Below are 26,664 nucleotides of genomic sequence, written 5' to 3'. Positions count from 1 at the left end.
TTGAGAGGTAGAGTTACAGACAGAGAGAGGGGGAGACAGAGAGAAAGGTCTTCCATCTGCTGGTTCACTCCTCAAATGGCAGCATTGGTTCTGGATGATCCGAAGCCAGGAGCCACAAGCTTCATACTGGTCTACCACGTAGATGCAGGGGCCCAAGTAGTTGGGCCATCTTCTACTGCTTTCCCAGGCCATGGCAGAGAGCTGGATTGGAAGAGGAGCAGCCAGGATACGAACCGGCACCCATATGGGATGCCAGTGTTGCAGCTGGAGGCTTAGACCACTATACCATAGTGCCAGCCCCTTAGACTACTGGTTTTTCAAAGAGGAATTTTGCTCCATTCCAAATGCAATTTGCTTAAGTGACTGTCTTGACATAGATATTTAGAAAAAGGATAGAATGTTTAAATGAACACATTTGGAAACCTGTGTATGTCTTGGGGCTGGGGTTTAGATTATTACTTGAATTATTTTCCTAATGAATTTTTTTTAGATACATAAAAAGACTTGTATTATGGCTGTGTCTTGTACATGTATAACATCCAGTAGATTTCTTTCTTTTAAATTTTTTTATTTAAGGTAAACAAATTTCATGTATTTTATATATACAGATTTGGGCAGCATATTATATTTCTACAATGATTAAATATGAGTGAAATTCCCCTTGTATATGTAAGATATTTAATAGGATAGAATATTAAATGGAAAATCATTAAAAAAGAAAAAGTCATCAATTGGGTTTACTAACATTTATTCTTCATATTTGGAATTGAGACCATTTAACCATTTGGACATCAAAAGTGGATTTGATCAGACAATTTTTAAAAGTAAAATAAGGTTTAGCTGTAAAGAAAACTTTTAAAGGGAAGTATTAATAACAGCTATAAATTACAAAATATGCTGTATAAAGGCCGGCGCCGCGGCTCACTAGGCTAATCCTCCGCCTAGCGGCACCGGCACACCAGGTTCTAGTCCCGGTTGGGGCGCCGGATTCTGTCCCGGTTGCCCCTCTTCCAGGCCAGCTCTCTGCTGTGGCCAGGGAGTGCAGTGGAGGATGGCCCAGGTGCTTGGGCCCTGCACCCCATGGGAGACCAGGAAAAGCACCTGGCTCCTGGCTCCTGCCATCAGATCAGCGCGGTGCGCCGGCCGCAGCGCGCCGGCTGCGGCGGCCATTGGAGGGTGAACAAACGGCAAAAAAGGGAAGACCTTTCTCTCTGTCTCTCTCTCTCTCACTGTCCACTCTGCCTGTCAAAAAAAAAAAAAAAAAAATGCTGTATGACTGGTCTGGTATTTCCAATTTTTATTACCTGTGAAATGTTAAGTAAGATTATAGGTGCAATCATTGATTTAGGAGTATCCATATCTCAAGTTGTGTTTATGGTGAGTGTGGCTATAAGATGTGTTTTTTTTTTAAAGATTTATTTATTTATTTGAAAGACAGAATTAGGGTGAGAGAGAGATCTTCCATCTGCTGATTTACTCCTCAAATGGTGGCAATGGCCAAGACTGGGCCAATCCGAAGCCAGGAGCTTCTTCAGGTCTCCCATGTGAGTACAGGGGCCCAAGAACTTGGGCCATCTTCTACTGCTTTCCCAGGCCATTAACAGGGAGCTGGATAGAGAGTGGAACAGCTGGGACTTGAATCCATGCCTATCTAGCAGTGGTTTTACCTGCTATACAACAGTGCCAGCCCCAATGTGAGGGTTTTCTGACCCATTGTTCATAGCTACCTGAGCTACAGATAAAATCCCCTTTTAATCAAGTGATAAGAAACCATCTTAACTGAGCCTTGAGGAGTGTTGGGGAAGTAGCTGCAATCTTATACCGAGGGAGGAAAGTTCCCCTTAGTTGGGCATAGCATCTAGTGTAAAAGGATTAAAACTTGCTTTTTACCCTGTACTCACACCCATGCTTTTATAGATGTAGAGAATCCTAGATATATTATTTATTCTCCATTAATTGGATTCTAACTTACAATTCTTCTTTAAAAAAAAAAAAGATTTATTTATTTGAAAGAGTTACAGAGATCTTCCATTTGCTGGTTTACTCCCCCAACTAGCTGCAACCCCAGAGGCCAGGCTGAAGCTGGGAGCCTCATCCAGGTCTCCCACGTGGGTGGCAGGGGCCCAAACACTTGGGCCATCTTCCACTGTTTTCCCAAGGCGTTAGCAGAGAACTGGAATGGAAGTGGTGCAGCCAGGACTTGAACTGGCACCCATGGTGGTGGCTTTATCTGCTGTGCCACAATGCTCACTTCTGTAATTCATTTTTTAAAAAGATTTATTTATTTGAAAGTCAGTTACACAGAAAGAAGAATCAGAGAGAGAGACAGAGAGTGAGTGAGTGAGTTCAGTCTTCTACCTGCTGATTCACTCCCCAGATGACCAGACTGAAGCCAGGAGCCAGGAGCTTTTCCAGATCTGCTAGGTGTGTGCAGGGACCCAAGCACTTGGGCTGTCTTCCACTGCTTTCCCAGGCTCTTTAGAAAGGAGATGGATCATAGTGGTGCAGCCGGGCCTTGAACTGGCTCCCATATGTAATGCCTATGTTGCAGGCAGTGGCTTTACCTATAACCCTGGCCCCTCTATAATTCATTCTTAAAACAGAAATATTAGGCCGGCGCCGCAGCTCACTAGGCTAATCCTCCGCCTTTCGGCGCCGGCACAGCGGGTTCTAGTCCCGGTCGGGGCGCTGGATTCTGTCCGTCCCGGTTGCCCCTCTTCCAGGCCAGCTCTCTGCTGTGGCCAGGGAGTGCAGTGGAGGATGGCCCAAGTCCTTGGGCCCTGCACCCTATGGGAGACCAGGATAAGTACCTGGCTCCTGCCATTGGATCAGTGTGGTGCGCCGGCCGCAGCGTGCCAGCCGCGGCGGCCATTGGAGGGTGAACCAACGGCAAAGGAAGACCTTTCTCTCTGTCTCTCTCTCTCTCACTGTCCACTCTGCCTGTAAAAAAAAACAAAACAAAACAAAACAAAAAAAAAACACAACAACAACAAAACCAAAAAAACAGAAATAGAAATACTAAAGATGATTTGAGATTCTGGGATTTCATACAAATATAATGTAGAATGCATTCTTATCTAAATTAGCCATAACAGGAAGTCAAAAGAACTGATTCATGGGCATATCTCTTAACTCTGAACACTGCTTTCAAATTTATGAAATAATAGCCTAGAATATTGGTGTTGAAAGTAAGAGGCAGTTCACAACTTTTCAATGAAAACTCAAATTTCTTTTATACTGTCTTTGCTGTATGGCCATGCAGTGGTAGGAAGCTCAGTGTTTCATTCTCATATTTGGTCACTTACAAGTTTAATACCCTAGAGCTCAGCATCTCGCCATTATTCTGTGTGTGCCATCAAAAGGACCAGGGAATACTGATGGCCATGGTCTGTCACAGGGTGAGGGGAGGAGCAGAGGAAGTAAGGGGAGTGAAAGCAAACTGGTGTGTTGTAAACACAACCAGCATTATTTTTACAACTGAGTAGTGCTTTTTCAGGTGATTTTTATAAGGATTAACTACCATTTGGATTAATAATACTTTTCTGTGATGTACTAAAATTTAAGTCTTTGACAAAGTAAATGAGCAACCAAGATAAGTACAAAGTAAGGCTTTTGAACTCTCAGGTGGAGTCTAGCAGTGCATCCAGTTTTTTTGATACTACATAGTCCTTGAAAATGAAAAACTGACCCAGAATTTAACAGCTGCCATATTAGATTCTTCTTTGGGAGACATTTAGATTACCAGAATATATTTCTAGAAACTGAAAGATTATAATACAAATACAAAGTATATGGAAGTCATACCCTTCTGCCCCACATTTAGTATTATTCTTCAGTGTGTAGTGGGTGCTTGATAAAGTTCAGGAAACATTAAAATTCAAAGGTAAGTTTATTTTGGTGCAAAAAAATTTTGATACCTGTACATAGTTTTTTTCATAATACACATTTTTCCTGAACTTTAAAGACCTCTCATGTGCTTGACTTTCATTTTTTTTTTTAAACCCAAAGCAAACTAGCTTTTAATTCCATTTCCAGGAAAACTTTTGAAGTACCTTGGTACTACGTGAAAACTATCCACTAGTATAAAAACATGACCTGTTTTAAGTATTAGCAATGAATAGCATACTCAGATGAGTTTTGCTAATAAATCAGTTTTTTGATAAAATCTTTTAAAAAACATATTACTGACTTATTCCACAAACCCCTCAACACTATCCATAGCCCTCTCATAGTGGCCTGTCCTCCCCTCGACTGTGTGTACAGACAGGACCGCTGGACAAACTGATTGGTGGACATCTGGTCCACAAACTCCTCTGGAAGGAAACTGGGGAAGGTGAAACCCTGAAGCAGCTAAGAGATGAAGAAGCTGTCACATTGGGTCTGGGATAAAATTGCCAGTAATGGCTAACAGCAAGCTGAGCCTATGAGGGCACAAAGCTTGCCAGCAAGCTGGGGGGGTGCTGATGGGAGGGAGGGTGTGGAAAGTGGTGATGGGCTGAGAGACAGGATTCAGGGCTGGTTGGGGTGGAGAGAGGGAGAAGCTTCAGACAGATGCCAGACCTTGCACAGTCATGAACAAGACAGAGAGAAGCGATTCCATCACTTTCCAGATGTTACTTGCACAAGGTCTACCTATCCAGGTTTTTTCCTTGGATAAGGTTGTTTGTGTTCTTAGAGTAAATAGCCTTTTACTTGTATTAGCTTTAGTGGGTTTTGTTTGTTGGAACCAAAAGAGCTCTACTAGATCACTAAGGTTAAAGACAAGTAAGTATCAGGGCTATATCACACCCATGACTGGGCCTGCTTCTGAGTACTAGATGTGACCTCGCATCCTTCTATTCTTTCCTACATCCTCATTTCCCAAAATAGTAAGTAACCATTTCCATTTAACTTACGGGCCCTCTGAGGTTGAGATTCTATGATCTGTATTCTTATTGCTCGATTTGCTCTCATTATAGAAATGAAGTTTCTTGTAAATGAATGCCCTGCTTGAATTTCTAGTAGGAAGGCCATATGAATATGTTAGTTTTCATGCATCTCAGAGTCTTGGGTCAGGTTTTGCCGTCATTGTTCGTGCATCAGTAGACCACTCATTTTCTTAGTGATACATCACAGTCCTTGCCCAGTATTTGTAAGCACGAGTATTTAAGATTGCCCCATGCATTACAAATTATATTTGATACCTATTACAACTTTTATGAACACTTTTTTATATTTAACAAAAAATACTGACATTACTTTTGTAACAAGATAAATTGTAGCTATGTCAAAGTAAGAACACTTACTGGACCTACTAGAATTATTTGGTTCTATAATTCTGTTATGAACATTTTTTACAACTATGTTATCTGAATTTAGTCCCTCCCCATCTTCTTAGGTAAAGGATATTAGAATTAGTGATTGCAGAAAGGAAGCATTCTTCATAAAACCTATTTGAACCCTTGACAAATGCTTCTTACTAAAACTGGAAGCTTATAAAGCAATCCTAATTTGTCCCTGTAGACAGTTAGGCTTTTTGCATTATTGTCATTGACAGTGCAAAAATGGTTTCAGATAGTTTATTAGATTTAGCCAAGAAAAACTTGATTAAATTTTATGAAGTGAAATTCATCATTTTCCATTAAATTTTCAATCTTATAGTAACATGCTATTCACCCCAAGTGTTACAACTAAACCATTCACAAATACCCCACATATTATTCCTCAATAGAATCAACTTCTCGTTTCTCCAGTAAAAATGGCTTTTTATTGTATGGCAAAGAGATGAGTCACGTGGTTACATCTTTGAAACTGTTTTCTAAATAATGCCATTCATTGCCTTTTTTGGTCAGTTAATCAGAATAATTATGTAGTGTTTCTCTATATATTTATAGGAAAAGAATGACTTTTCCCTCATTTGTAGATTGGTCGTGTTTGGTTTAACATTAGAGGGTCGTGACCTTGTTAATATAGTAGGATTCATTACCTGGGTTGGAAATATACAGACGTGTTGCTGGCCAGATATTTCTCCAAGAAAATGTCTGCATATTTCAAATCAAGTCTGAACCAGCATAATGAGCTTTTAAAACTCATCTTTGTGCTTGAAGGTATATAATAAAGTGTTACACAGTATACAGAAGTGAAATACTTTTATATAAGGTAAATTGTCCTATGGCATTGTGCTGGTATTGTAAAGGGAAGGGACTCTACCAGTAGGGGGTGATAAAGTTCAGTTCTTGAAAGCAAAGGTGGTGATTTGTTACAGAAAATCACTGGTGCTACTTGTTGGATCAGGCTGTTCCTTCTGAATATAGTTATGCTTCACTTTCTGGGTTGGGTCATGATCTCATATAGTATTATTGGGATGTCCTTACCATGTTTTTTAGATACAGATTACGTCAAGCTTGAGTAGGGAATCTTGAGTTCTGGATTGAACCTTAAATTCCTTAAAGTAATATTAGTTTTTCATGTCCCCAAAAAGATGGATCATAAGGGTATTTGTGGTCACATTTAATTGTAGAAATTCAAACTGATGGTTTTACTTCACTTGAAATTTTCAGGGACTGGGGCAGGTGTTTGACGCAGCAGTTAAACCACTGTGTGTGGTGCCTGCATTCCATATCAGAGCCCTCGGTTCAAGTCCTGGCTCCACTTCTGATTCCAGGGAGGCAGCTGAGGAGAGCACAAGTACTTGAGTCCCTGCTACTAATGTGGGAGATTTGGATGGAGTTCCCAGGACGTGTCCTGAGCTCGGCCCATCTTGCCTGTTCAAGGCATTTTGAGGAGTCAACTAGCAGTTGAACAATCCCTCTCTCTCTCTCCACCCCGCTCCCCCTCCACTCTTTCTCTCTCCCTTCTCTCTCTCTCTCTCTCTCTCTCTCTCCCCCCCCTCCCCCCTGCCTTTCAAATAAATAATAATAAATAAATAAAAAACTGGAAAGATTTCAAGGATTCTTGCGATTTTGTAGTTTTGTCATAGTGTTTAGTTTATAGTAGGTAAACATTTGATAACAGATAATATTATCAGAAGAAGCATACAGCTGGTGGTTAGATTTACTTCTGATTAATCTTGTAATTTTCCTGTAATTTTTGTCAGAAAGATGTCATTTTTTTTTGTGTTGAGCTTTGATAAGCAATGCGCTGTTATTGAAGTCCTTTTTCAAGTAGTAGACAGTTTTACAGAATTTTGAAGTAGACAGAAATATTAAGTGGGTTGATGTTTAGATTTTTTAATAAATATGAAAACTTTATTATATCCTCCTCCCTGTGCCTAGCACAGGAGTTGGCACATAGTACTTGATAATTATTTAATAACTGATATAATCTCTTGAAAAATTATTTTAGGACATGTACAAGGAAATTCTGTTAGATTTACTAATAGATTCGAAGAGAAGTTATGTCTGCTTCAATGAAATATAGAAAAACCAGATGGTCTTAATGAAAGGTTATTCTCATGCTGTTACAGTAACTTTGAAATTTCTCAGTAGAAATCATAGCAACAGACACGTTTATCTGAATTTTTGAGATACATTGTATCTCAACTCCAGTGATCCTGTATTCATTAATTTTTCATTGAGTTAAAGGAAAAACATTTTATAAAGTGGACACATTGTTTAATTTTGTTGTGTGTTTTACTAGATTGCAGTGCAAGTCCAATAAATTAAACGTAGGCAGTTCTGTTGCTAATTACACACAACTTCTCTTGAGTATCAGATATTCAAATCCATTTTATGAATATGGTAGAGAGAATAACAACTGTAAAACAAAGCAGTGTGCATGTAAGTGACTGTTAGCGTGCATTTCAGAAAGGATAAATGCTCACCATATGGTACAATTACTGTGTCCAAGTTTTCAAATTAGCTTCTCTCATCCTCCTTATTACTGTCTTTAAAAAGAGAGGAAAAAACCCAACATGATTTATCTACTTTGCAGCAGAACTCTTGACGCAAAACAGCAGCCCAGTTCTGTCCAGTTTTTTTTTTTTCCCTTAGCATAATAGAGGCTGTCGGACTTTTTTATACTAATTACTGTGTGAGCCTCAGATGAACCCCCTTCAATTCACAGGGCTTTGTTAAGGGAGGAGCTGTCAGTGTGTCTGCCCGTGTGCAGCTGTGCTGTGGCTTTAGCTTGCTTAACATTATGCTGCTTTTTAGACTTGACAGAAGGGATTTTTTTTTTTTTTATTATTAAGGCAAAGCAGCCTTGTAGCGAAATGGTTTAAGCAGCTGCATTGTAGGGAAGCACAAAGAAGTTATTATTGTGTCTGTTTAGGGGGGTAGGATGGAGGGGGAGATATTCGGCTGCTGTTGATGCCGATTGTTGACTTGCCATCTGCCAGATAGGGAGAAGAAAAAAATGACAGCTCCAGCAGGGTGTTCAAGAGGTTGTTTGGAGAGACGCATAAACATGTGCAGATGTCGAACTGAATAATGGCTCGAACTTGAGACGGTTTATGATGCTGCTGATGTTTGTGCATATACAGAATGAATGTATGTGTGGATTTGGTTAACCAAGGGTACATACTAATTATCATTGTTTCCCTGCGTGTCCCCTCCCCCTTATTGTGTTAATTAGTTTAGAGGTTTAATACTTCCTCTTCCCTCTCTTATTCATGTCTAGTTTTAGAAAGAAAGTTCTTCTTTAAATGGAATACAAACTTTCTTATTTCTTCTTATAGATGGTAGCAAGCCTGTTTGGTTAGTGAGAAATGTGGACTGGTAAAAGGAGCTTTTGATAAAGAAATCTGGTGAATTGCTATGCTCTTAATGCAAACATTAATGGTTTAACACTAGTCAGTATTTCAGCTGTTACTTGAAAGTGGATTGATTTAAGCCTACCACTAGGGGTGAGAAAGAGAGTACCACATTTATTTTTCCAAGTAATTCCATAATACTTTGAACTTAGATGTTCCTAGTCATGAAAGAAGGTTTGGAGTAACCCAGTCTTTTTGGTTAGCAGTCTTTTTTTGTCGGCATTGCCCTTGATTTTGTAAATGTCAGGCACACATTTTTTCAAGCACTAGTGAGCTATATATACAATTTTTTTTCTGATTCATCCTTGTTATTAGGTGTTAGAATTTGACATGTGCAGTGCAGTGTTTGTAAATGCTGTGATAACATTGGTATTTAGATAGAAGTGAGTACATTTGTTTAAATGCCTGTTTTATTGCTTTAACCTTAAATAATTTAGAAGAAACAGTTGTATTAAGTAAAATTTTCCAAAGGTGCTTATTTTCTAAAACAAGATTTTTGCGAAATTTCAAAACCAATCATAATATGAATGGAATGACTCCAAAATAGAAGGGAATCCTTGGCTTCTCTGTAATACATACATACATACATATATATTATATATATATATATATAAAAAAGGAGGATTAGAGAGTGTTTATTTTGACTTTTGATAAACTCATGTCTTCTTTAAACATCAAAGTTTTGTTGCACAATTTCCAAGCAAAAATGTTTTAAGTGTATTATCAAAGGCCAACATACTGACAGAGCGTGGTGCTTTCTGAAAGGATTAAAGGAAGGTAATCTGTTATTTTCTGATCCTCATAAAGAAATAGAGGTCAGATCTATCTAGAAAAACTTTGTCAGGCTTTTCTCTAGTGACTCTAATCCATGTTTGCAGAAAAGGCATAGAGAATCGTTAGCTACCTTGAACCTTTCCTTTCTCTGTATTTTTTCTTTTATCTGGAAGATCATGAATATGTCCATAGTTTTGTATGTAGGGTTATGTATGGATATTTTAGTTTCCTGGTCGATCCTGATTTCTTTGCTAAGTTTAGAGGGGGAAGCAACATGCCATTTTCCAGGTAGAGGTTTGTTAGAGAGTGTGGCTTGACAGTGGTGAGGATGTTAATGAGCGGCTGACAAAAGCAAGCTTGTTGAAAAGTAGACTTTCAGGTCTCTGCTTGGCTAATCATGTAACTTTTCATTTCTTCAGAGTTATTTCCTAACTCCTAGTTGTAAAAGAAGTATAAAAATGGTACTTTTTAAAAGTTCACTGAAAGTGGAATTAAAAGCTGTTTATTTGGTTGCATTTTTTGAAAATCATGCATAGTTTTTCATAGTATGCATTTTCCAGGAACTTTTTGAAGTACCCTCAAGCAAACTAAAGTGATTGAGGACAAAGTGTCTTTGAAGTTATACAGACTAGATTTAAATATCACTGAACTTAGATGAGTTAGTTTGTGAAAGTTGCTTAAACTATATAAGCATGAGTTTCTTCAGCTATTAAAAGTTGGAAACAACTTTCTCAAGGATCTTCTGAGGACAAAATGAGATAAATATTTAGATATCTGCAATGAGCTAGCTTCTTATAAAAGTATTTCAGTCTTTAATAGTACATGGGGATGGATGTCAATATTTGTTGCACACAGATAACTGTTAAAATTAAATTTTCAGAAATGTTCACCAGAAGCAATTTAGAATATCAATATTTTTTGTCTGTAACTATTACAGTTGGAGTATTTATGTAGTGCTCTGACCATTGCAAAATCAGCATACAAAGTTCTAGAGGCCTTTTAAGAGAATAGTCATAAAGAAGGGCTATTTTCTTGGAACTTTGTTTATCTAGTGATTTATAATTTCATAAATTTGGAAAGAAATTGATTGTTTAAAGAGAATTTAAAGGAAACTACTGAGTATAAATACTTTGGAGGTATGGTTTGGAGCAGTTATTCACCGGTCACAATTTCATATTTAACCCTATAAAAGGTGTCCACTTAGAAAATTCAGGATGAAATAATTGAAGAATTGTGTTCATTCTTTTAGTTCATTATTAATAAAAATTATTTTGAAACTACGCTTTCTCTGCCATAGCCAATACTTAAGCTGTGTTTGCGTCAGAAACATTTTTAACCTAAGACTTCATAATACAGTATAGATAATAAATACAATTATAGTGGCCAAAAGATGCTACAAATGATGTTCCATCTCCTTGTGGAGGTTTAAACATTATTTGATTGTCACAACTCTTTATTTTGCAGATGAAGAAAGTACTGAGATCAGGGCAGTTGTTTTAGAGGGAAGTGGTTTTGGTTGACCTGGGAATCAGTAAATTGAGTAGTCTGACTAATTCCCATACTGATGGAGGAGATGCTTCCTTGAGGTCTTTATTTTTAAAATGCTGTTTCTGCCAAACAGTCTACTAAATACCACTCAATAATTTTGGATGAAGAGTTCAGAGATGTTGAACCTGAGAGTATTTCATAGGACTGTGCCTTGTGAATAAGGCCTTTTATTTTGGTCAGAAAATGAATTAGTTATATTAGAACAATGAACTTCACTTTGAATGCAGAACTAGCTTCTTATAAAGATATTTTAATCTTTAATAGTGCATGGAGATGGATGTCAATATTTGTCAACAAAATTTAACAGTTTAATCTTAAACATAGTATGTTTACCAAAAACAATTTGGAGTATCAAAGACGTGGAAATATCCCAAAGCCTCTGAAATGTTGTTTCATAGAAGAGATTGTAATTATGTAACTCTAAGGACATTTTTATAAATGCACGAAATTGTTTTTTTTCAGGATAATTAAATAATTCAGGAGCATCTAGCTTTAAGGGTATGTAACTGAATTTGAATTGTGTCTCGGAAAGATCCTGCATGAATAGTAATTCTTAAAAATATTGGCCAGTATGTTGAAAACAGAAGAGTATTTCACTCTCTGACATATTCTTTAAAGCATCTTGCTAAATGTTTTGGCTTAAAATTTTTAATGTGTTTTATTTCAAGAAAATCTGATTAAAGATGTTGGTAAACTTGGTAACACTTTTTAGAACAGAAGATGATTAAGATACAAAGGCAGGAAAGGCATAAACCGTGAAGTTCTTTTTTTTGGCTAAGCAAGTCACTTATTTGCTTAAGACTGGAACACAGCATCAAAGTTCATAATTTTGTACTTTTAAGTGAAAGCGCATAGAACAGCAGCTGTTGTTTCCTGGCATCTTTCTCTAGAGATATTTAAACTTAAGTGTATATATTTATTATGGAAAAGAATTTTATGAAATGACCTTCTTTCTCTTCTCTGCATTTGTGCTATGTTCAACTGACTCTGTGATTATTCTTTTTGTTTTAGAAATAAAAATGGACTTGTATTTAATTTTAGATTTTTCACCTTAACCTTAAAATACTCATAATATTGTCCACTTTAAAAATAATAAAACTTGACTGTCTCTCTCTTCTACTGTCTAACTCTGCCTGTCAAAAAAAATAATAATAAAACTTGAATTTAGTAATACAAATACAAGAACCTGATTGACTCTTTAGTTATGCTAGATAATGGCATAGCATCTGAGTGGAGAGTTATAAGTTAGAGAGACAAGTAAGTACAAAATAGAAATAAAAGCACATTTCTACTAACTAGCATCAGTTGTCAGGTGATCTTGCTATGTAAAAGGAAATTTGCCTGTTTACTTGAAATAATTTTTGTCTCTCTTCAGTAATCACTTTCTATAAAGATAGCTCTTTTTTTTTCTAAAAAGTTTTTTGGTGGTTGTTACAGGGTAGGAGAGTGGAAAGGAAAATTTTGTGTTTAGAATTTGATAATCACTAACTTATATATAAAACTCTGATATGAAGATCACTTTTTATGTTCTTAATTGAAAGGTTTATGGTGCTGCTGGAGTATATAAATTTAGTTATTCATTCTTTTGTGCTTCCACAAAAATCTTTGATAAGTGAACAGCAGAAAACTTTTTTCTTAATTTTTATGACATACATACTTTGTGAAGAAAAGGAATAAAGCACTCTGCTCATTGATCTAGATTCTAGAAAGTAAATTGATGATCCTTATGTTTTGCAAAGATATTTACACTTTCAGGGTCACTTTTGGAAACTAGGTGGGTGCTTGGACCCACACTAATTTCTCATTTGAATAATTTTATTAATGAATGAGTAATTCATAACAAGTGAGCCTATTGGCTGGTGGCTGCTTTAAGAAACCTAGGGATTGAATGTTTATCTCTGAATTTCTTTATCTTCATTGAAAGATTATGTGGTTTGATTTCCTGCAATTTTCTAAAACAAATTATTTTACTGAGAACATTACAATAGGAACTTATTATACAATGGAGAATCACTTAGGTAATTTTTAATTTCATTGTGTTTTGGATAACTTCCATGATACTGAGCCATTAAGGCATTTTTCCTTCTTTATGCATTGGTTTTTAAAAAAGTGTTCCTTTTCAGAGTTACTGACAACACTTGAAAACAGGTGTTAATTATGCTTTTAGTGTTACAGATAATGATGAAAGAAATGTTTATGTGTAATAAGCATATATGCTTTCAAAAATTTTATTAGAATGGTAGGTAAAGATTGCTTTGAAATTTCTATGTATGTGTTAGGTAATACTGCCCTCAGAGGGCCAAGGTAAGTAAATTCAATTTTAGCATGAAAAACCAGCTTTTCTAGTACTTAGTGGCATGTAAGAGTGTTTGGGGGAGGAGGATGGACTTACTGAATGGTAATTGTTTTTGTATTTCTTTGATTTGTTCAGTTCTCTTAAAAATGTTAGATGTATGCATGCTTGTAAATTTGCTGATGACATTAAAATACACACAATTCTTTTCTAAAAAAGTGGTTACAAGTGATGGGCTATAAATTGCCAAAGTAGATTGGTTTACAAAGAGGATAAGAAAATTACCTGGGAAAATTAAGATGATCTTACTTGAGTATGTTTTACTTTTTGTGCCTTTGACTGCAGATATTATAGTATTCAAAGTTACTTGAAACCACTTTTGAATATACAGCAGCATTCATTGGGGTGGAAACATTCATATTCCCTTCTGTTTTATGAACTTAAGCATAATCATGTCTTTTGAATACAATATAAATAATGATGTATTAAACTGGATATTCAGTGGTTACATATAAATATGCCAGATGTTGAAATATACTTTTATTTCTAGGACTTACAAAGCCTAATGAACTACTAATGAAAGTAATTGTACTGCCTTAATAGCACTTGCAGTTATTCCTAAAACTTATAAAAACCTAATAAACCAGTAATACATGGTTTAAAATGTCTCAGAAATCATGACATTTGAGATTAAGTGATGGCTAACTTGTATAATAAAAAAGGAAGAACTGGAAAGTTCAGACTAATGTGATGTGTCCTTTTTTGTTTATTTTTGTATTTAGTGACTTTCTTATTTGAATGAAATATTTAAATGCTGAATAGTAAATTCAGAGAAATACTACTTTTTTTTTTCCTAGCGTTATTTGAAATTGAATTGTGAAGGATGATTTCTGAAGCAGTATTATTTTTTAGCGTGAGATTTCAGTTGGGTGCATTTAAGTGATAGATTACAGTAGGACAAAAAGTGAATAACAGAAACAAATTTTATCCACAAAAATCCGACACCACCTTTCCTCAACTTACGTGGAGCAGCGATAGCCTGGACAAATAAAATTAACACATTTCCATTTTATTTTAAACGCTGGCTTTACTTTTGTGTAGTCCAATATGTTGTGAAAATTAGGGATGTTCTATGCTTCCTCTGGTTGGTTTCCTTAACCATACTATAGGGTTTTTGTGAGTCAGATGTTTTACGTGTTTTGCAAATGTTTTTTTCTGTTATTGCTGTCCTCTTTTGCCAGAGGAGGCAGCTGAGGCACCAAGAGATTAGGTGGTGAGCACCAGAACTGGCATCTGAAGCTGGGCAGCCTGGCTTCAGGGTGTGCACTGCCAGCCACTGTAGTTTACCACTTAAGTGAAAGCTTGAGCAGTGTGGTGTGGTAGGTTTCGTTGATATGAGTAGAAGTCGCTCTTCGCAATGCAGCTCTGCCCTGGCCTGGGTGTGCCCAGTGTCTCAGGCCTTGGTGTGGCTCTGAGCAAAGAGAGGACACTGCCCCACCAGTCTCTCTTACTGTCAGGAGGTCTCTTAGGGAAGGCGGCCTGAGCACAGAGGCTGGCTGAGGACATTCAAGTTTCTTTTTATTCCTCACTCACACCACTTCTTCCTTTTACCACTTAATGCACAAGGATACAAGTGTCAATCAGTTTATTGCTTAAGGAAAACAAAGGAGCAAAGAGATGAGTTAGGAAGGGCAAGGATTCATCCTCAGAATAACAGAGTCTGTGGTTGATGTGGTGTCATTTTCGGACATCATAGTACTGGAAATTGACGACTGGAGACCTAGTGCAGTTCCACAGTAGCATCTAGTCTTACTAATGTTTCTTCTGTAAGACAGTGACTTTAAATACAGGTGTGAGATGGGGGGGGGGGGGTTTGAATTATCTGAGAGTTTTTTCAAATGGCATGGGGTTCTTGATGGGGAATTATTGCAGCCTCTTCTGCTAGCTCCTAATGCCCGCCATGGGGAGAAGCCATTACGGTTGTGTTGCATGCCCATAGTGTGTTCTAATGGGAAACCAGATAGAGCCACAGAAGGCTTTGCTATAGTGTGATTTCTCCATGTAAGAGTGTTTCTGACATGAGCATAGTCCTTGTTTGGAATTGTGGTAGGTTTATTTATCCATTTTATTAATGGTTATCCCAGTCTGCTCTGTGGTAGGTGCTGGAGATAACATGGTGAGTAGCTTTGTGTTATGGACTCTCTGCTTCCGCATTTGATATTCATTAAGGTTATTTACTGCAGTGTTCATATAGCATAGGATATTCCTTTAATTCATACACATAGACAGTATGTTGTGGTAAAGTGGGAAACATTTACAGTAAGTAAGGAACTGGTACAATTTTAATGAAATTATGCCTTTAAATTGGTGCATATCTTTACAATAGTTTAAAATTCGATGACTGCATTTACTTTGTTAAAATGCAGCAGAAATGATTTTATGTTCAATGCCATGTGTGGGGTTGGAGACTTTTTGCTATAATGCAGAAAGCAGATTAAAAAGAGAGCTCTGCTTTTACAATCTACAAGGGCGTAAATGTAAGCAAAATAATAATTTAGCTTACAGTTAACCCAGCAGGAAGCTGGGTACAGATTGAATAATTCTCCACAACATATCTACTGCTATGTAAACTGATCCCATGGTTTTTTTCTTTGTTAAATTGCCCAGATGCTATTTTTCCATGGGCCAGTTTGTATGGATGCTTTGTGTTTCTCTCTTTTTGCACTCACCTTGCTTTCTCTGGGAGTAAAACATGATACTGTAATTCTATGAAAGTGTTCTTGGACTTAAAAGAATAATTTTAAAGTATCACTTTTTTGCTTTAAAATGCAGTGCTTCTTAAAAACAAGGAAATTAGGGTTTGCTTAACCAATTTACAGCATATCGGAAAACAAATACAAGATGTTTAAAGGTAGATGGTAATTAGGCAATTTTCTGAAAAACAAAGGAAAATGCTAAAGCAGATAAAGTACTGGAGAGCAGCCATGCCGAGATCTTAGTGTTCAGTGTACAGGTATTTTTCTCATCATTGCTTCAGCTTCAAAGCAAAACATGGACCTCAGCCGTGCTGCTTTAGGAAGTAGATATGAAAACTATACTTAATGTAAAAATGACAAGTTCATGTATTATGCAGTGGGAGCAAAACTTCTTGACTATAATATGCTTTTCAAAATAATTGTGAAGGAACATATGTGGTAAAGCAGAAGAATGTGGGTACATCTGGAAAGCTTTCAAGACATCTTTGGAAGCACAGTGGGAAGTCATCAAAGTTGTAAACAACTTCCATGTGGCCAGTTGCAGTGACATTGGCCAGTCTAAGGCCAAGTGCACCTTTCCATGATCTTACAGTAGCAGGCAACCCGAGTGAAATCGTCATAAAGACAAATTTGGGTGTTTTGAAGTATGATCTTAGAAATCAATACTTTGCACAAGATGGTGAGAGAGAGAAGACAAGCATGTATATTATCTTTAAACCAGAAAGGTGAAGGTATGTCACTTGTTACACCAGGTGAAGGTCAACTCTGTTTCTGTGCTTCTGCTTCTGTTGTCATGATGCTTCCAAGAGGAATGGATGAAGTGCCTGTTACCTTGGAGTCAGTTTAATAGCAAACCTGAAATCTTTCATGAGTCCTTGAAAGACCTTATGCTGATATCCCTCTGTTCACTTCCTCCAGAGTAATGTATTATATCAACAAGCACCTTTTTTCAGGGTATTTAGGAAACCATTTAGAAATATAAGGAAGGGGCCAGCATTGTGGCACAGTGGGTTAAGCCACCTTCTGTAACACTGGCATCCCATATAGGCACTGCTTCGAGTCCTGGCTGCCCCACTTCCAGTCTAACTCCCTGCTAATGTACCTGTGAAAGCAATGGAAGATAGTTCAATTACCTGGGCTCCTGCCTCCCACATGGGAGACCAGGATGGAGTTCCAGGCTCCTGGCTTCAGCCTGAACCAGCCCCTAACGTGATGGCCATTTGGGGAATGAACCAGTGGATGCAGGTTGTCTGTCTGTCTGTCTCTCTCTCTCCCTTCCTCTGTTACTCTGCCTTTGAAATAATTAAATAAATCTAAAAAAGTAAAAATAAAAAAAAGGAAAAGGAAATACTACCATTCCTTAAAGTGCAACATTCTGCATCACCAAGGATGATTAAAGAAATTGGAGAAATTTTCATTTTGAATTTAGTGGCTCATTTCATTATCTTTTTTCCAGTTCTTCATTCTTACAGCTGTCCATAGAATTAAAGCTTCATTAATGTGGGGCCTATGCCGGTATCATCTATTGCTGCATTCTTGGTACTTAAATGTATTTTGGCACTGTTTGAATGAGAGGATCTCTTAAATGTCCATTTTTTATTCTAAAGGAAAAGATTTTAAAGATTATCATTTGATCTGTGGTGCTCACTGAGCTGCACTTTAAAATGCGCTGTCTGGACAGGAGTCAGTACTGCTGTTGATGTGTTTTGTAGACGTCTCTAAGTTTTCAGAGGCTGTCCAGACTAACACACATCCAGATCTGGTTGATAATAAGTGGTCGACATTGCATGGACATCACAATAGAATGTAGCACTTTGTAGTTTACCCAAGGGCAAGGAAAAAACAGGTATGAAAGATTCAAAGGGAATTGATAACCTACATATTCAGGTTCGCAGCTGGGAAACTAAGTATGTGTGCAACATGCAAAGGACTTTTATTTTAAATTTTATTTATTTTCCTTGTATTTGAAAGAGAGAGAAACAGATACAGAGAAGTATCTTTTATCTACTAGTTCACTCCTCAAATGCCCACAAAAGCTGGGATTGGGCCAAGCCGAAGCCAGCAGCCTGGAACTCGATTGTGGACTCCCAGGTGTGTGGGGGGGCCCCAATACTTTAGCCATTATCTGCTACCTTCCAGGGCACACATTTGCAAGACAGGCAGGACTTGAATCCAGGAACCACAAAATGAAATGCGTCACGAGGAGTGTCTAAACTGTGACAAATATCCACCCCATTTTATATTGTTCCTGTGTAGTTAAGTTATACTAGTTCATTGTAGCATAGGAGAAAACTGACCTCTATAAAAGGATAATGATAAGTTCAGTGAGAAACACATCTCTTCTACTCCCTGAGAGGCATCAGTAGGCTTCTACCTAGAACTGATTGGACTCCTATCTATAAAAAGGACAATTTTAAAAACAGACTGCAGATGTTTTATTATACCTATCATCATGAATTTCTCCAGTAACTGTATTTGTTTTTTTAGATAGATATATCACATAATTAATGAAATACCATTTGAGAATTTATTTGTGGTGCTAATATTTCATCATGAATCTACTAGTTGAGAAAAAGATTCTGCCGTGTTTTCTTTTTGGTAGTTCATATATGTAAACTTGATTTGCATCTGTCAACAAATAACTAAAAATTTGCTATATTGTGAATCGTGAACTTTGAATAGGTTTTTTTTTAAAAAAGCCTGAACATAAACTAGCATTGCAGGTGGTAGCTTTACCTGCTTTGCCACAACACTGGCCCTAGTTGGATAGATTTTGATCTAGTTAATACTATTGGTTGAACTCTGTAATAACACACAATTATTCTTAGGTGTTTAAATTTAACTGAAAAGTGATCCCTGTTAAACATAAGACTGGGAATAAGAGAGGGAGGACATGTACAATTTGGGACATGCTCAATCGGACTTGCCCCAAATGGTGGAGCTAGAAATGTGCCAGGGGATTCCAATACAATCCCATCAAGGTGGCATGTACCAATGCCATCTCACTAGTCCAAGTGATCAATTTCAGTTCACATTTGATCACACTGATAGGTCTAAGAGTCAAAGGGATCACACAAACAAGACTAGTGTCTGCGAATACTAGCTGATAGAATAAAAAAGGGAGAGAACAATCTATCATGGGAAGCGGGATACACAGCAGACTCATAGAATGGCAGATGTCCTAACAGCACTAGTCTCAGAATCAGCCCTTAAGGCATTCAGATCTGGCTGAAGAGCCCATGAGAGTATTGTAGGCATGGAAAGCCAAGATACTCTGGCAAAAACAAAAAACAAAAAACAAAACCTAAATGAAAGATCTCTGCAAGTGAGATCCCAGTAAAAAGAAAGGGCCATCAAAGAAGGAGGTACCTTTCTCTGAAGGGAGGTTGAGAACTTCCACTTTGACTATGACCTGGTCTAAATAAGATCGAAGTTGGCGAACTCAAAAGGCTTCCATAGCCTTGGCAACTCATGACTAGAGCCTAGGGAGATTACTGACGCCATAAACAAGAGTGTCAAATTGTTAAGTCAACAACAGGAGGCACTGTGCACTTATTCCTCATGCCTCATGTAGGATCTCTGTCCTTAATGTGTTGTCCAATGTGAAGTAATGCTATAACTAGTACTGAAACAGTATTTTACACTTTATGTTCTGTGTGGGTGCAAACTGATGAAATCTTTACTTAATATGTACTAAGTTGATCTTCTGTATATGAAGATAATTGAAAATGAATCTTGATGTGAATGAAATGGGAGAGGGAGCAGGAGATGGGAGGGTGCGGGTGGGAGGGAAGTTATGGCTGGGGGGAGCCATTGTAATCCATAAACTGTACTTTGAAAATTTATATTTGCTAAATAAAAGTTAAAAAAAAAGAAAAAAATTAACATTAAGCCTTTTTTGATCTGTAAGAGTTGACTTATGGAGATTCTTATTTAAGAGTATTGCTATGGGCCAGCAACACAGCTCAATAGGCTAATCCTCTGCCTGTGGCGCCGGCACATCAGGTTCTAGTCCCGGTCGGGGCGCCGGATTCTGTCCCGGTTGCCCCCCTTCCATTCCAGCTCTCTGCTGTGGCCCGGGAAGGCAGTGGAGGATGGCCCAAGTACTTGGGCCCTGCACCCCATGGGAGACCAGGAGAAGCACCTGGCTCCTGGCTTCGGATCAGCGCACCAGCCGTAGCGGCCATTGGAGGGTGAACCAACGGTAAAGGAAGACCTTTCTCTCTTTCTGTCCCTCTCACTGTCCACTCTGCTTGTCTAAATAAATAAATAAATAGAAGAGTATTGCTATGGGAGCCAGCACTGCGGTGTAGCAGGTAAAACTGCCACCTGCAGTGCTGATATCCCATATGGACTCTGGTTCCAGTCCCGGCTGCTCTACTTCCAGTCTTGCTTTCTGGTATGGCCTGGGAGGGCAGTAGAAGATGGCCCAAGTCCTTGGGCCCCTACACCTGCATGGGAGACCGAGAAGAAGCTCCTGGCTTTGGATTGGTGCAGCTCCAGCCATTGTGACCATTTAGGGAGTGAACCAGCAGATGGAAGACCCCTCTGTGTGTCTCTCCGTCTTGCTCTCGCTCTGTAACTCTGCCTCTCAAATAAATATATCTTTTAAAAAATGGATTGCTAAAAATAATTTCTTAAAGCAATTATTTTCACTGAAAGCTACTTTTCTTTTGTTTTCTCTCTCTCTCTCTCTCTCTCTCTTTTTTTTTTTTTTTTTTTTTTTTGGACAGGCAGAGTTAGAGAGAGAGAAAGGTCTTCCTTTCCGTTGGTTCACCCCCCAAATGGCCACTATGGCTGGCACTGCACCAATCAGAAGCCAAGAGCCAGGTGCTTCCTCCTGGTCTCCCATGTGGGTGCAGGACCCAAGGACCTGGGCCATCCTCCACTGCACTCCCGGGCCACAGCAGAGAGCTGGACTGGAGGAGGAGCAACCAGGACAGAATCCGGCGCCCCGACCGGGACTAGAACCCGGTGTGCCGGCGCCGCAAGGTGGAGGATTAGCCTAGTGAGCCACAGCGCCAGCCTGAAAGCTACTTTTAAAAAAATTTATTTGAAAATGAGAGAGAGTGAGAGAGAGAGAGAGAGGGAGAGAGAAAGATCGGTCTCCCATTTATTGATGCACTCCCCAAATGCTGTTAACAGCCCAGCCTGAAGCCAAGAGCCAGGAACTCCAACCAGGTTTCCACATAGATGGCAAGGACTTAAATATGTGAGTCATCCTCTGCTGCCTCCCATTGTACTCATTAGCAGGAAGCTGGATTGGAAGTGGAGACAGGACACACATTCCAGCATCTGATACGGAATCCTAAACAGTAGCCTGACCACTGTGCATCACGCCCAGCCAAAAGCTGCTATTGTTTGGCTTAAATCTACTCTTTGAAAATTCTTAAACTATATTTTCATGGCACAGTTCATTCGTGCATATTAATTACTAAAATAATTCAGAGATCTCTTTGGAGACTTAGCACTCTGATATCTTACCTCTGTCAAAATAGAAGGAAAAGTATTAATCAAATTAATGCTATGTTTTAATAATAGTTGCCCAAAGTGTCATTAAGATAATCATGCAAGTTTTATATACCTGCCATTAGCTAAAGAGATTGTTTTTGACTGATGGAATAAATAAATTGATTACAAATTATAATTGGCAATGGTTCCATTTAATAACAAAATCTAATGCTTGATATATGCCACCTAGTAATGTTCTGAGTGCTTTTACATTATGTCCTTTAAAAAAAACCTTTCAGGGAGGTAATAGCATGATGACCATTTTTTAGATGAGGAAACTGAATTGTAGAAAGACTGCAACTAAAAAAAGGTACAGTTGAGATTCAAACCCAAATTGTGTGGCTCCAGAATCTTTGCTGTTAACCTCCACGTTGTTCTACCTAGAGGATTTCAATTATGACACGGAGAAGGAAAAAATATTGAAGTGTAATTTGAGAAATTTATTAACTTCATATCCATCACCACAGTTTGTTGCAACTTTTATTACAAAAAACATTTATTTGAAAAAAGTTTGTCCTGAAAAATGTGATCACATGTTTTAACAGTGATATTATGACCAACTTTTTTGCATAAATACAATGATTCTCTCTGTTAATAAAGATAGAAGTTGTTTTACTGTTATATTCATTAAGTGTATATGTCATCTATTCATCTTTTTCTTCAGATACGTACTGTACAAACATTACTGCATTTTTTAAAAGATTTATTTATTTATTTATTTGAAAGAGTTACGCAGAAAGAGAAGGGGAGGCAGAGAGAGAGAAAGAGAGATCTTCCATCCGCTGGTTTACTCCCCAGTTGGCTGCAATGGCCAGAGCTGTGCTGATCCAAAGCCAGGAGCCAGGAGCTTCTTTTGGGTCTTCCATGGGTGTAGGGGCCCAAGGACTTGGGCCATCTTGCACTGCTTTCCCAGGCCACAGCAGAGAGCTGGATCAGAAGTGGAACAGCCGGGACACGAACTGGCACCCATATGGGATGCCAGCACTGCAGGCGGTGGCTTTACCCACTACACCACAGTGCTGGCCCCATTAATGTATTTTTAAAATTTAGATTGTGATTAAACATGGAAATAAAATATAAGAAGCTTGGTATTCTCAGGAAAGCTAAGCTTAAAATTGTTCCAGCCTCAACATAAAACAGTAGTGCTTCTTCCTGACATATGAAGAGTCTTCAAAAAGAAAATGCATATTCTGAAAAAAAAACCTGCATGAATTTAAAATTATTTTTCACTGAAATAAACTTATGTTATTAAAAAAATCTTATTTTAGAAACACACACAGAGATGGAGAGAAAGAGAGAGAAAGCCCTTTACTACTGGTTTACCCTCTAGATGCACAAAACAGTCAGGGCTGAATGGCAGGAACTCAGTTACTGAGTCCTAGCTGTTTCTTCCTAGGGTTTGCATTTTCAGGAATCTAGAGTCAGGAGCTAGAACTGGGTATCAAACCCTGCTACTCTGATGTGGGATGTAGGCTTTCTAACTGATATCTTAACTACTAGCTGAATGCCTGCCCCTAAACTTATCTTTCCATTCCATTTTCTTACGAGCTGTTTGAAGCACCTTGTACATGTAAAAACGCTTTTACCCTTTCTTGTGGAGTGATTAGCTTTTGAAGCTAATGTTTTCACAAGTGTGTATGCCCACTGGTAACTTAAAAAAGGAATGTCTTCTGTTAAATTTCAGTTTGGTAATATAGCAATTTACAATTAGGGTCTTCTATTTTCTTTATATTTTACCTTAGAAAAGTAGCATATTTTTAAAGATGATGATTACATGTTTTGTCTATTTGAATTCCAAAAGATCATCATGCAAGGTTTGTGAAAAACAGTGCCACAGTTAGATTTCTTTTTAGTTGGGTTGCATCTGTTTTTGTGCATCTAAATTAACTCACCTACTTGTGTTTTAGCATAGTTGATGACGGTAGGGAGTTGGTCTCCAATAAATGAAAAGATACTGCTGTAGTATTTCAAGTCGGCATGTACTTCAGTTGACATCTAAATTTCTACCTTTTATGAAGTTAGAGATAGGAACAGGTTCTGTCTGGAACACAACCTAGCTGTGAAGTGTAATCTGTATTCATCAACATAATATGTTTGTGAAGACACAAGCCAAATTATTTCTAAAGGTCTTTTCTAAAATCTAGATGTTTTACCATTATTTAGATGAAATACCATTTGTACATCTTAATCTATTTTTAGTCCATAGTCAAGCACCCTTAACTCCTGCTTTGGGAAGTTTTGATGTTGTCATCTTTAAAAAACCAAAATGTGATTCTTAGTAAAGTGTTATAAAGAAGTAAAGTCAGAATGTGTAGACTAATTTAAATAAAAAATTATTAAGTAAAAGTACAGTTTGACATTAGATGAACAATAGACAATGAGCTGTGAATCTAAATATGCCCTGAGAGCCGAAATAAAACTGTGTGTGTGTGCGCGCACACGTGTGTGCCCAGTTGGGGAACTTGAGGATGTTTTTTAGGGCCACCATTCACTCAAAACTATTAAGATTGTTTATTTCAATAAATTATAGAGGGGCGAGCATTTGGTATAATGGTTGAGATGCCAGTTGGGATATCCATATTCCATACTGGAATATGGGTTCATATAGCAGCTGTGCTATGGTTTCTAGCTTCCTGCTAATGTGCTCAAGTAGTTGGGCCTCTGCAATCCTTGTGAGGGACCTGAATTAAATTTCTGGTTCCTGGCTTAGGCCTGGCCCATTATGGGCTGTAGGGGGAATTTGAGTGGGGAGTCTGAGAGGTGGGAGGTAAGTTAGTCAGCAGGGGTGAGATCTCTGTCTGTCTGCTTGTCTGTCTCTTTACCTTTCCAATAAATAAAATTTAAGAAGTAATTCATAGGAACTACAGTATTAAGTAAAGTGAGAAAGTTGGCAGATGTCTGGAATCTGAAGTCATAACTAAGTAAAACTGTGAATTCTGGAAAACAGCGTCTTCCAACCCCACAATTCACAAATAGGATTCTTTACCATTTATAGAAGTGATGTGGATTTTTCTCTTTGCATTCAGAAGGTGTTAACCAAGTCTGAATATCTCCCCTGCCAAGAACTTAATGAATCAGTAAAGCTTTTTTTTTTTTTTTTCCTATACAAAAAGGCCTTTGGGAAGCTGTATTTGTTTCCCAGGGCTGCCCTAGCAAATTACAACAAGGTAGGTGGCTTGCATCAACAGAAACTTATTCTCTCACAGTTCTGGAGGCCAGGAGCTTAGAAATGAAGGTGCTGGCAGTGCCACACTCCCTCCGAAGGCTTAGGGAAGAATGCACTTCTTGCTTCTGGTGGTTCCCGGTGTTCTTGGCTTGCAGTACATCATTCCAGTCTTTGCTTCCGTTATCCTCCATGTGTCATACCAGTCTAACATGGACATTTGTAATTGGGTTTAGGGCTCACCAAGTTGATCTGGGAGAAGCGCCTCTTCTCAAAAATCCATGTTGATTTTTTCCATAGAAGGTAATACTCCTTGCTTTTCACATATAGCTTAACAAGTTCAGGGACCAGGATGTATATATCTTTTGAGGGTACACTATAAGCACACTAAAATTCCTTGTTGAGAAATAGTTGTGAGTAACATACCATTTCTGTAAGCAGTGGAACATTTATACATCAGTGGTCCCATGAGATTAATATGGAGCTGAAAAGTTCTTGGTGCCTGCTGATGTTATCACGGACTTAATGTTGTAACACTCCACACTCCCCACATGCTTACCATGATGCTGATGTAAACAGACCTACTTGAGCTGCCAGTAATATACAAGTATAGCATGTACAATTATGTAAAGTACATAATGTTTGAAAATAAGTGGCTGTATTAGTGGCTTATTATTTACTTTCATTTCTTTATAGCTATATCCATCAAGCTTTTACTGTACCTGTTGATTACATTATTCTCTCTCTCTCTCTCTCTTTTTTTTTTTTTTTGACAGAGTGGACAGTGAGAGAGAGAGAGAGAGAAAGGTCTTCCTTTGCCGTTGGTTCACCCTCCAATGACCGCCGCGGCTGGCACGCTGCGGCCGGCGCACCACACTGATCCAATGGCAGGAGCCAGGTACTTATCCTGGTCTCCCATAGGGTGCAGGGCCCAAGGACTTGGGCCATCCTCCACTGCACTCCTGGGCCACAGCAGAGAGCTGGCCTGGAAGAGGGGCAACCGGGACGGACAGAATCTGGCGCCCTGACCGGGACTAGAACCCGGTGTGCCAGCGCTGCAAGGCGGAGGATTAGCCTAGTGAGCCGTGGTGCCGGCTGATTACATTATTCTCTTGCACTTGTTTTGATCTTTGTTTGGCCCACTGTGACCCCAGTAGCAATGGACTCTACCACATAGCCTAGGTATTTAGGTTTACCTAAATGCACTCTGTGATGTTCATGTAACAGCAAAATTGCCTAAAAGCACGTTTCTCACAGCATAGCCCTGTCATTATGAGACCTGTGTTTTGGTATTGGTAACATCATAAATCAAAATAGATGCAACTTCCAGTCAAAATAGAGAAGGAAGTGGAAGTACCCATTAAGGTAGATAGAAACTTGGGAAGAGGTTGTGTGGGAAATCTACTGCAGCAGTTACTGAAGGTTTGTCATGACAGTGCATGGAAAATCTGGAAGTACATTGGTGGATGTGCAGACAGCAATCTCTGAAAGACTTGATGTGCCACAAAGAGTTCCTTTTTGTTGAAACTTTCTCTTGATTACAGCCAGGCTGTCACTTAAATTAGTTAAAATATATAAGCCAAAAATATAAAAGTATGAGTAGTTTTATGCATCAAGTATAAATTGAAGAGGCAAATGCTATGTTTAGAATGCTAAAAGTCAACCATAATCCTGCATTTTGTCTTAAAAGGATTAGTTGTAGGGGGCCCCCTTTGTTTGGCCCCAGAAAGGCCAAAACTTTGTACTTTTAGAACAACCTGAGAACTTGTGTCTTCCATGAATTCACACTGTCTCAACCTCCTGAGCAAGTGAAGAAAGCATTCAGTTTCTTTTTCGTGGTCAGCTGGGCACAATTCAGCTTGGAACCCCTAGGTTGCAGGAACAGATC

General features: G+C 38.3%; 1 protein-coding gene and 1 pseudogene across 5 annotated transcripts in view; one reads left to right on the top strand and one right to left on the bottom strand.

Moving 5' to 3' along the window:
• The window catches only part of AKT3 (AKT serine/threonine kinase 3), a 308,783-nt gene that overhangs the window by 119,872 nt on the left and 162,247 nt on the right, over positions 1-26,664 (top strand). The gene's annotated exons all lie outside the window — the stretch shown is intronic.
• The window catches only part of LOC103351013 (mortality factor 4-like protein 2), a 37,975-nt pseudogene that overhangs the window by 11,132 nt on the left and 179 nt on the right, over positions 1-26,664 (bottom strand).

The sequence above is a fragment of the Oryctolagus cuniculus genome, chromosome 13, assembly GCF_051225735.1.
Source record: "Oryctolagus cuniculus isolate XC-2025 breed Fujian yellow rabbit chromosome 13, ASM5122573v1, whole genome shotgun sequence".
NCBI lineage: Eukaryota > Metazoa > Chordata > Mammalia > Lagomorpha > Leporidae > Oryctolagus > Oryctolagus cuniculus.
The sequence above is the reverse complement of the archived record's forward strand: the minus strand, read 5'-3'. Positions and strand labels throughout refer to the sequence as shown.